Source organism: Benincasa hispida, unplaced genomic scaffold (genome assembly GCF_009727055.1).
Source record: "Benincasa hispida cultivar B227 unplaced genomic scaffold, ASM972705v1 Contig316, whole genome shotgun sequence".
Classification (NCBI taxonomy): Eukaryota; Viridiplantae; Streptophyta; class Magnoliopsida; order Cucurbitales; family Cucurbitaceae; genus Benincasa; species Benincasa hispida.
Genome location: NW_024064794.1, coordinates 1,345,291 through 1,356,309, shown reverse-complemented (window position 1 = coordinate 1,356,309; position 11,019 = coordinate 1,345,291). Strand labels below are relative to the sequence as shown.

At 32.8% G+C, this 11,019-nt stretch overlaps 1 long non-coding RNA gene across 3 annotated transcripts; it reads left to right on the top strand.

Annotated features, from left to right (window-relative positions):
• Positions 1-254: 254 nt before the first annotated feature.
• LOC120069300 lies at positions 255-9,701 on the top strand. Of its 3 annotated transcripts, XR_005479503.1 has the most exons (5): positions 255-779; positions 4,779-4,911; positions 8,369-8,446; positions 8,544-8,624; positions 8,985-9,701. It is a non-coding gene; the product is annotated as an uncharacterized LOC120069300 (long non-coding RNA). The 3 variants fall into 3 exon arrangements; XR_005479501.1 differs by lacking the exon at positions 4,779-4,911; XR_005479502.1 differs by lacking the exon at positions 4,779-4,911 and having other exon boundaries at positions 8,544-8,668.
• Positions 9,702-11,019: the final 1,318 nt, after the last annotated feature.

Genomic DNA, 11,019 nt, shown 5'->3' with positions numbered 1-11,019 from the left:
ATTTGACAGCTTCTAAAATTTAATGATCTATTAAACACGCAAAAATTAAAGTTCTCGACTAAATTACTATAATTTAAAAACATGAAAACTCGTATTATTTTTAAAAATATGGGTTGTTTTTTTTTTTTCCTTAATTTTTTTATTAATATTTAAGGTTTTATTTATCCTTGTTTTTTTTTAAGAATATTCCTTTATCCTTGTTCTTAAATATAAATGTCATTATTTTGTTGTCAAAATACAAGCCACGTATGAGCTATTTCTTTTACCACGAATAAAACTCTTTTGTTAAAAGCATTTTGCACAATTTTCAGCTCATTTTACTTACTTTGTTTTGCATGCATTCGAGAGAAAGGAAGAGAGGCAATTTCTACGGCTTACCTTTGATGACAAAGATTGAAGAAGATTGTATGAAAAATTAGTAAAAGAAGATGAAGATGGACAGAATGCAACAAGAATTAAAGCGGTTAAGCTTGATGCCTACATCTACTGTAAAATCTCCAAGGATTTCATTAGCTCTTCAAGAACAAGATTATTACACACATATAAGCTTCTCTCTTTCACTTCATAATTTCTTTTTTATAGTTCTTTCATTTTCAACAAAAGCTTCTTATTAATACACAGAAAATAAAATGGATCAGTTGTATTTGTTGAATTAACTAACAGTAAGTTGTTGGTTTCCAACCTTGTTAACTGTCTTCTTGTTTCTTTAACAGATTATGGTGAGAGGCTGAGCTGGGAGCAGTAGGACATCAAACAAGTGAATTTTTCTTCAATTCTAGGTATAACAAATCTTTATCTTGAAGTAAATTCAGCTTGGAGATTTATTTTAGTTGTCATTCCTTTACGTTCAAATCTACTACGTTGAGTAGATTTAGGCATAAGTCGAATTTAAGTCTCGGTGATTTTGGAAATCAGCTACATTCTCATCTGTTTTAACTTTTAGAATTTTGATTATTCCTTTCTCAACTATATCTCTTACAAAATATAGCTTGACATCAATGTGTTTTGTTTTGTTGTGGAATTGTTGATTTTTTGTGAGATGAATGGCGCTTTGATTGTCACAAAATAGGTCAACTACTTTCTGTTCATACCCCAATTCACTGATTATACCTCTTGCCACATTGCTTCTTTTACAGCTTCTGAAACAGTTATGAGTTCTATTTCAGTAGTTGACAAAGTAACCACTGGTTGTAAGTTAGACTTCCAGCTGATTAGGTTTTCTCCTAGAGTAAAAACAAAGCCAGTTAGGGATCTTCTTTTATCAGGGTCACCTACCAAATCAACATCCACATAAACTTTAACCAGTAGCTTTAACTCTCTATATGGTTTATAAAGTAATCCTTTACTTTCAGTTTCAACTAGGTATCTGAATACCCATTTGGTTGTCTCCCAGTGGTTTCTACCAGAGTTACTCATATAGCGACTAACAAGACTTGAACTATGTGTTAGGTCTGGTCTAGTGCAGACCATTAGGTACATCAAACTTCCTATGGCATCAGTAGGGAACATGACACATAGCTTGTTTATCAGCTGGCTCTTTAGGGGAATCTTTTGCTGAGATCTTGATGTTTTGTGCCAAGGGTGTAGAGACTACTTTAAAACTAGCCAAATTGTATTTGCATAGTATTTTACTGGTATGGGATCTCTGGGTTAAAGATAGTTCATTTTTTCCCATGGTTCTAAAAATTTCAATCCCCAGAATCTTCTTTGTGTACCCTAGATCTTTGATATCAAACTCAACACTCAATTGAGCTTTGATCTCCCTTAGCTTAGTTGGATCTCTTCCTGCCAGCAACATGTCATCAACATAAAACAGTAGATAAATATAGTCACATTTAGAACTCTTATTGTAGTAAACACAAGGGTCATTGAAGCCCATCTTGCTGATGAAGTCATCAAAACGCTTATACCAGAACCTTAGTGATTGTTTTGGGCAATAGAGAGACCTATTTAGCACGCACATTAGCTCATTTTTGCTTTTTACTTCGAAACTCTTGGGCTACTCCATGTAGATTTCTTCTTCTAGGCTTCCATGTAAGAAAGTAGTAGTTGCATCCAGTTGTACTAGCTCAAGATCTTCACAGGCTACTATGGCTGATAAGATTATGATATAGGTATGTTTGACCACGGGTGAGAAAGTTTCATTAAAATATACTCCTTTCTTCTGTTTAAACCCCTTAGCCACTAATCTTTCTTTAAATTTTACTTCATCATTCAGTAGTCATATGAACTTCCTCCTGAAAATCCTTTGCAAGGAATGATGCTTTTTTGTCTGATGGTTTTTCAACTAACTCCCTTGTGTTATTCTTGTAGAGTGAGTTGAGTTCATGATTCATAGTTTCTGTCCATTGCTTGCTGTCTTTATTATTCAAGTCTTCTTCATGGGTATTAAAATCCTTATCAGAAGTGTCCAGTTAGAAGCTAGCTATGCAATCAACCCTTGCAAATCTAGCATGGGGTCTTTGACTCTTCTTCCTCTGTTTCTTGTTGGATCATAATCAGTCAAATTCTCAGGTTCTTCTTCTTCTTCTTCTTGCAAGTGGGAGCTAGGAACACTTTCTCTTTGTAGCTGATTACTTCTACTTGGATTGTTGTACCTTGAATGAATCTCTACTTGATTCCTTGTAGAAGATTCAGACAAGTTCTAATCAGTAGTGTGCGTCAACCCTCTTGAATCCATATAGAACTCATCTTCTTTGAAGACAACATTGTTGGGGTTGATGCCCTAAATCTCGTGGGTTCTGTAGTTTGTAATTGTAATATACAAATAATTTATTTATTTAATAAAATATGGAGATGTTTTATTCAATATTTAGTAGCATTAACCCACAAACCAATAAACTAACATACAAGATTATCATCTGTAGCTTAAACATATATGTAGAGACATACAGATGAATCATGTTTAAGTGATAACCCAATGGGTCTGTAGTAGATGGATAAAGTTGGGTACCTTATTTTGGTGATACTACAAATATGGCCTGCTTTGTAGATGTTATAATTGTTGTAAAGTATAAATGATCTGATTTTAACCATTCATGTAGAGACATGTGAGCGGGGGTGTTCTTACAAAGGAGTTTGTATAAGACCGGACCACGAAATGACTAGTCTCATTATATTGTTGAGTTTGTTCCATAAATCTCATAGGGTCATATAGTTTGTAATTGTAATGTACAAACATTTTATTTATGTAATAATATTTTGATGTTTTATTTCAAAATTAGTTGCATTAACTACAAACCAATAAAATAACATCCAGGGTTATCTTGTAGCTTAAACATGTATGTAGAAACATATGGATGATGTTTAAGTGATAACCTAAATTGTCTGTAGTACATGGATAAGGTTGGATATCTTATCCTTGTGACACTATGAGTATGACATGCTTTGTAGGTGTTACAATTATTGTAAAGTGCTACAAATGATCTGATCCTGATCATTCATGTGGAGACATGCGAGCGGGGATATTCTATACCAAGGAGTTTGTATAAGACCGGACCAAAAAATGTTTAATCTCATTATATAACTCCGTTCATAATAGAGACTTACATTTCACCAGGATAACCATAGGTAACATGACCTGAATCCTGAGTGAGTTGTGAACTTCTACCTATGAGGGCGGTTCTTTGATTTGTATGGGTGAAAGTGGCCAGATCACCGATTCAACAAGCCTACTATTTTGGGGATTGGTCTGATTGGGGTACTGGGAACACAGTTACACAAGACGGAATTCACTCATTCTCCAATGTCGAGGCAAATAGATAAATTGTTCCTTTAAGGGCTGATTCTGGAGCTTGAACAATGTGTCGCCACACCCTCTCATAGCCCGAGAGGGGTTTGATCATAGTTGGACTTTGATTTATTGTTCATTAGAGGGATCAGTGGTACTTAAGGAGTTAGATGTAACTATAAGAGCAACATGGTAATTTTGGCCCATTTGTACTTACGAGCAATTTGTGAAGGTTCATCGTACTGTTGACTGGTTATATCCAATGGACAAAGAAATATATCTATAATGCAAAGAGTGCATGTATCGGTCTTTAGTGGAGTGTTCGATAGTTAATGGAGGGTGAATATTTTAATCAAAAAGTTTAATTAATAATTCACTTATCGTTAGAGCTTCAAGCTACAAGTCCATCAGGTTCCCTCAGTAGCTCAATATGATTTAATGAGAATAAGTTTTTGGATTAATTTGAATTGTTCAAATTAATTGAGGAAATTAATTATATATGATACAGTTAATTAATTTTTAATTATGTGTGCTATAAATACTATAATATATTTGATACAATATAATATTAAGTATTTATAAGAGAAAATAAATATTTGAATATGATTCAAATATTATTATATGAATTGGATTCATATAATTGAATTTAATGTAAATGTGATTTATATTAAAAGTCATTGATGAGAGAAAATCCAAACTATAAACTATATTGTATTTGATACAATATAAAACTATAGGTTATATGTTATATGTGATGTAACATATAGTTATGTATATATGTATAATATATTAGTTATTATATATTTATATATTATTTATAATTAATTAATTTAAAATGTTTTAATTAATTATTTAATATTTGATTTAATTTGGAGAGAAGCCCATTTTTTTCTCCACCCACGTTTGATGTGGGTGGTTAACAAAGTTTTTGTTTTTTTTTCTACTTCCTCCTGCAACACATTAAAGGTTTATGTGTTCTCTAAAAAAAACAATAAATTCCTCCTCTCCTCATTTAATTTCTAATCCCTTTCCTCTCCAAATTCACCAGAGCTCACACCTCTTGGATTTTCACTAGAAAATACTGAGATCTCCAAGTGGTGGTGCCCAATTGGCCCTTTTGAATTATGCTCGTGAATTTCACAGAGAAGGGGTTTTAATGTGAAGTTTTGAAATCTTCAAGGGTAAGTCCTGGACCTTTTTCTTCTCCTCTTCTTTAAACATATTATTGTATATTCTCTTGTAAATGCATATTTTTTTCTGCTTTTCTGTAAAATTTCAATTCTATAAAAGAATTGAAAATTTTGGGACGATCCCACTTCCACTCAAGGATCCTATTGTTAGGGTTCTTCATATATAACACTGTTCATAATAGAGACTTACATTTAACCAGGATAACCATAGGTGACATGACCTAAATCCCGAGTGAATTGTAAACTCCTGCCTATGAAAGCAGTCCTTTGATTTGTATGAGTGAGAGTGGCCAGATCGTTGACTCAATAAGCCTACCATTTTGGGGATTCGTCTAATAGGGAGTTGGGAAAACAGCTACACAAAATGGAATTCACTCATTCTTTAACGTCTGGGTAAGTAGATAAATTTCTCTCTTAAGGACTGATTCTAGAGCTTGAACAATGTGGCGTCACACCCTCTCTTGGCTTGAGAGGGGTTTGGTCATAGTTGGACTATGACTTATTGTTCATTAGAGGGATTAATGGTACTTAAGAAGTTAAATGTAACTACAGGGGTAAAATGTCAGTTGTACTTACGAGAAATTTGTGAAGGGTTATCGCACCATTGATTGGTTATACCCAATGGACACAAAAATATATCTGTTGTGTGAAAAGTGTAGCTGTAGATTTTTAGTAGAGTGACCGACAGTTAATGAATGTTGGGTATTTTAATTAAAGAGTTTAATTAATTAGTTAAGTACCACTGAAGCTTCAATCTATAGGTCTATAAGATTCTCTCTATGGCTCAATAGAGATTATTGAGAATTAATGTTGAATTAATTTGAATTGTTCAAATTAATTGGGGGAATTAATTATATTTGATATAATTAAATTAATTATATATGTGATATAATTAATTATGTATTTGATACTTTATAATTAAGTTTATTTGAGAGTACATAAATATTTGAATATGATTCAAATATTAATTATATGGATTGGATGGGTATAATTAAATTTAGTATAAATATGATTTATATTAAATACCACAAACATATGAGAGAAAATAAACTATAGCTTATATTGTATTTGATACAGTATAAACTATAAGTTATGTGTTATATATGATATAACATGATATAACATATAGTTATATATATATATATATAAATAATTATTTAATTAATTAGTTATCATATTATATATATAATATTTATTTAATTTTAAATTTAAATTTAAAGGGAGGGAAATAAATTCCTTCACATTAGTTCTCTTTGGATCCCACGTAGAGAGAGAAAATGGGTGGTTTTCATGCAGAAGATTTTTCTTGGTTTTGAATTTTCCATCTTCTTCTTCACAGAAAAAAAAATGAGGGTGAAAAAAAAAGCTTTTGTAATTTTGTTCTAGAAAGTTCCCCCTCTCTCAAAGTCTCTCTCTCTTTCAAAATTCCGCAAAGCCCACACCTTTTGCTATTCTCACCCTACTCTAAGGAGAATATAGAGGAAATTCTCGTGGTAGTGTCCTCACAAATTTTTCTTGATCGATTCGAGGTTTTCTTGTTCATGATCATTCGTGGAGAAAGGAATTTCGTGAAGATTTGAAATCTTCATGGGTATATAACTTCTTCTCACTTTTCCTTTTTATGCATGCTGTAAGTTTTTCCAATTAATGCATAATTTCTGTTTGAATTTTATAATTTCATTATTCAGTGAAAATTTAAAAATTGAACCGATCCCGGCTTCTTCTACGGAACTTCACAGTGCCTTCAAACATCTCTACTAATTAGGCTTCCCTCATTAAGGAAACCCTATAACTTGTAGCCTTTCATTTCTTCAGGGGTAGCCTATAAACATATAGTTTAAAGCCCTTGGTTCAGTCTTGCTTTGTTTGTTGTGAAATCAAATGCATTACACCCAAAGGGCTTTTGGTGAGTGAGATGAGTAGTTGTTCCAATCCATCTTTCTTTAGGAGTCTTCATGTTGATGGAAACATAAGGACTTCTGTTCACTGTGTAGGCAGTAGTGGCTAGTTCTTCAGCCCAAAAATTTTATAAGAGTTTTGCTTATGAGATCATACACCTCACTTTTTCCATCAAAGTTTTGTTCATTCTCTCGACAACTCAATTTTGTTGAAGGGTATAAGCCACTGTCCTGTATCTAGAAATGCCAAATTCATTTCACAGAGATTTAAAGTTATTACTAAGGAACTCTAGGTCATTATCAGTCATGAAGTATTTGATCTTCATTTATAGTTGAGTTTCTACTTTAACTTTCAAAATTTTAAAATATTAAAGAGTTGGTCTTTAGATTGAGAGGATAGGTCCATACTTTCCTTGAATAGTCATCTATTAAGGATAAGAAATACTTGGAACTTTCCCAAGAAGGAGTGTTTACTGGTCCCCAAAGATCTTCATGTATGTAGTCAAGGACTGCAACTAAAGAGTGTTCTCCTTTAGAGAACTTTAGTCGTTTTGATTTTTCATAGATGCAATACTCACAAAACTAAGAATCTTCATTCCTTTAGCTTGAATCAGCCCTTGTTTTTGCAACTCATTGAGTCCTTTCTCTCTGATATGTGAGAGTCTTCGATGCCATCACTCTAACTCACTGTCTTTCTTGAATTAAAAAAAATGAAGCATACTTAGGTCTATTCACCTTTCTTATAATATACAAGCCTTCTTTCTTCCTTCCAGCGAGAATAACTCTATCTTGCTACATTATGTCCAAACATCCCTTTTCAGCATGAATGGAACAACCTATGCCATCAAGCATACCTAAAGAGATAAGATTTCTCTTTAGTTTTGGAACATGTCTAAATCCTTTAAGAAATGCCTCCCGTTGTTTGAAAGCTTCAATAACACTGAGTCTACACCAAAAATCTCACATTTTTGGTTATTTCCCATGTAAACTGAGTCTCACTCTTCTGATTTGTATTCAACAAACTAGTTTTTCTTAGAAGTCATGTGATAGTTACACCCTGAGTCTAAAACCCAGTCTTTCTCCTTAGTTTTAATTTCCATGGCCTTTTGGTTGGTTGATGCCAAGGTCTCAATATATTCAAATGTCTCATCTTCAACAATTCCATTGTTTCTCTCATGTTCCCTTCCTCTTCTATGATCATCTCTTATAAAGTCTTTGTTTTGATTGGTTTCTTCTTTGCCATGTGGTATGTATCTTATGTTTTCATCTCTTTTGGAAGTTTTACCCCTCTTAGAATAGTTTCTTTTAAAATGCACTTCCTTGTGACATATGAAATACTTCAATACTGTTTTGTCTTTGTTCATCCTTTGGCCTCTATTGTTATAATTCCTCTTAGAATGATTCTTTCCTTTAGAGAAAAGAGATTTTGTCCCATGGTTAATTTTATTCTTTGCATTTAGCTCTAATTACTTGCTTTTTAGAGTTGTTATGATTGATTCACAGTGATGTTTTACCTGCCATATTTTAATGCTAACTTCACTTCTTTGTAGGCATCATGGATTAAGTTTATCAGAATAGCAGTTTCATTCTCTGCTCCCAGCTTTTCTCCAGACTGATTGAGAGCATTGGTGAGTTTCTTGTCTTATCCAAGTTCTCATCTGGGGTCTTATTTTGATTCATTTTGAAGGAAACAAGCTTTCCCCTTACATAGATTTTATTTGGTAGGTCTTTCTTTTCATAGAGAGCCTAGAGCTTCTCCCAGATGTTGAAAGTAGTGGCCACATCAATCATCTGTCTCAACACAATGTTAGTGATGTTAAGAATGAGTGTTCCATACAATTTCTTCCATGGTATCCTTTTCTTCTTTACTTAGAGTTGCAAGGAATGTTTTTTTGGGTCTTCTAAGGCCTTCAAAGCTTTCTGTGACCCAAGAATGGTAGTAGTCCTCTTTGTCCAAAGGGTAAAGTCGTCATTCCCATTGAATTTTTCAATTTCAAACTTCGGAAGGCTCTGATATCGCTTCTTAAAAATAAATGTCTTTATTTTGTTGTCAAAATACAAGCCATGTGTGATTTATTTCTTTTACCACGAATAAATCTCTTTTGTTAAAAGCATTTTGCACAAATTTCAGCTCATTTTACTTACTCTGTTTTGCATGGGATCAAGAGAAAGGAAGAGAGGCAATTTCTAGGCTTACCTTTGATGATGAAGATTGTAGAAGATTGTATGAGAAATCAGTAAAAGAAGATGAATATGGAGAGAATGTAACAGGAATTTAAGTGGTTCAGCTTGATGCGTACATCCACTGTAAAATCTCCAAGGATATCATTAGCTCTTCAAGAATAAAATTATTACACACAGATAAGCTTCTCTCTTTCTCTCAATAATTTCTTTTTCATAGTTCTTTCATTTTCAGCAAAAGCTTCTTATTAATACATAGAAAGTAAGATCGATTGTTGTATTAGTTGAAGTAACTGACTGTCCATTGTTGGTTTTCAATCTTGTTAACTGTTTTCTTTTTTTTTTTAACAGATTATGGTGAGAGGCTGAACTGGGAGCAGCAGGACATTAAATAAGTGATTTTTTCTTCAATTCTAAGTATAACACTTGTTTTTGCATTTTACAAAAATTATTTTATATTTGTAGTTTTCCTCCCTTAAAACTTACTAAGGATCGTGGAAGGAAGTTAGCAACCTAGTTACGTTTAGATTGGAAACTAATACCCTTGTTGTTCATACACATTAGAACAAGAAAAGTTTAGAATTAGTGTAGTTTGTAGTCCATAGCTTCTTCTTTTATATACATTGTATTATGACAATTTAATGAATATTCAGTGTACCTCTTATCATTGAAATCTGCTACATCAATAATTAGTAGGGAGAAAATGAGATGGCCTTTTCTTTTTATCCAATAATTATATCCACACATCAAGTTAAATTTTTTTAAAGGTGATGAAAATGAGACGATCCAACCTTTTTATCGAGTCTTTTTAAGTACTTTTGAAGTTTGAGGCTCTATTCTCTTTTCTCACTATTGTAATACTTAAAAAAAATATTGAAAATCCTTCTCCTTCAAGATATGGGATGGGATCATTTCTCTAGTTGCTCTTTAGTATACAAAAAAAATTGTTATATTTTGTAACTATGACGTCTCTTCTATTGCTCTCAGTTGGCAGACTTTTATCTAGTCTCCTTTACTATTTCTCAATGAAATAAAGGTTATTGACCACACAGTATACTAGTGTCACAAACGATGCATAAGCAATTGCAAGACAACAAGAAAAAAAAATAAAAAATACAAACTAAAAAAGATGACACACAAAGTTTGGCAACCTAGTTCGGTGATATACCACTTAATCTGGGGGCAGTGTGCCCATGGAAAGATACTTTTACTAATGTGAAGTGAAACAATTAAAACGTTGTACTTATCTGTAAATCTATAGCAAATACAGTGACATATGAAACGCTTGACTCAATGAATGATCACTTCGGCTCCTCGTAAGTGTAAGACTCCCTCTCAATTAAACTTAAGCTCCTCCTAAGTATGTGTATATTAGTAAAGAATCACTTAGACTCCCCTAAGTGCGAGACTCCTTCTCAAATGTAATCTTTCCATCTTCTTGTGAATGCACATTTAGTTGAAGAACTTAGGCTCCCCTAAATTAGAGAAATCCTTCTCAAGTAATGATATCTTAAGTTCTCCCTAAAATAGAGAGTCCCTTCTCAAGTTATGATGTCTTAGGCTTCCCCTAAAATAAAGATTCCCTTCTCACTTATTAATGTCTTAGGCTCCCCTTAAGGCCGAGACAACTTTCTTTTGAAGAAATCTTCAACGATTATTTAGAGCAACAACTTCAAGATGAATGATAATTTAGAATCAAAGCTGTAACATCCAACCACCACAAAAAAATGAAAGGCTTCAACAAATTATTCAAAAGCGGCAACCCTAGCAAGACAACATCTTGCATTTTAAATAGGCATGACGCAAATAGGAAAACATCTGAAAGAATTTAATCTCAAATAGCCCAACAGCTAGTTTTTATTTTCTAAACAGACTTCATAACAGATTTATAATTATATACATAGGTTACATTCAAATCGAAAAGAAAATTAATTCATTCTATCTTGTACAAGATCTGTAAAAGAAAACAAAAACTTATCTCTGTAAAAGTCTTCAATAAATCATCTTCCCTTCCCGTGGA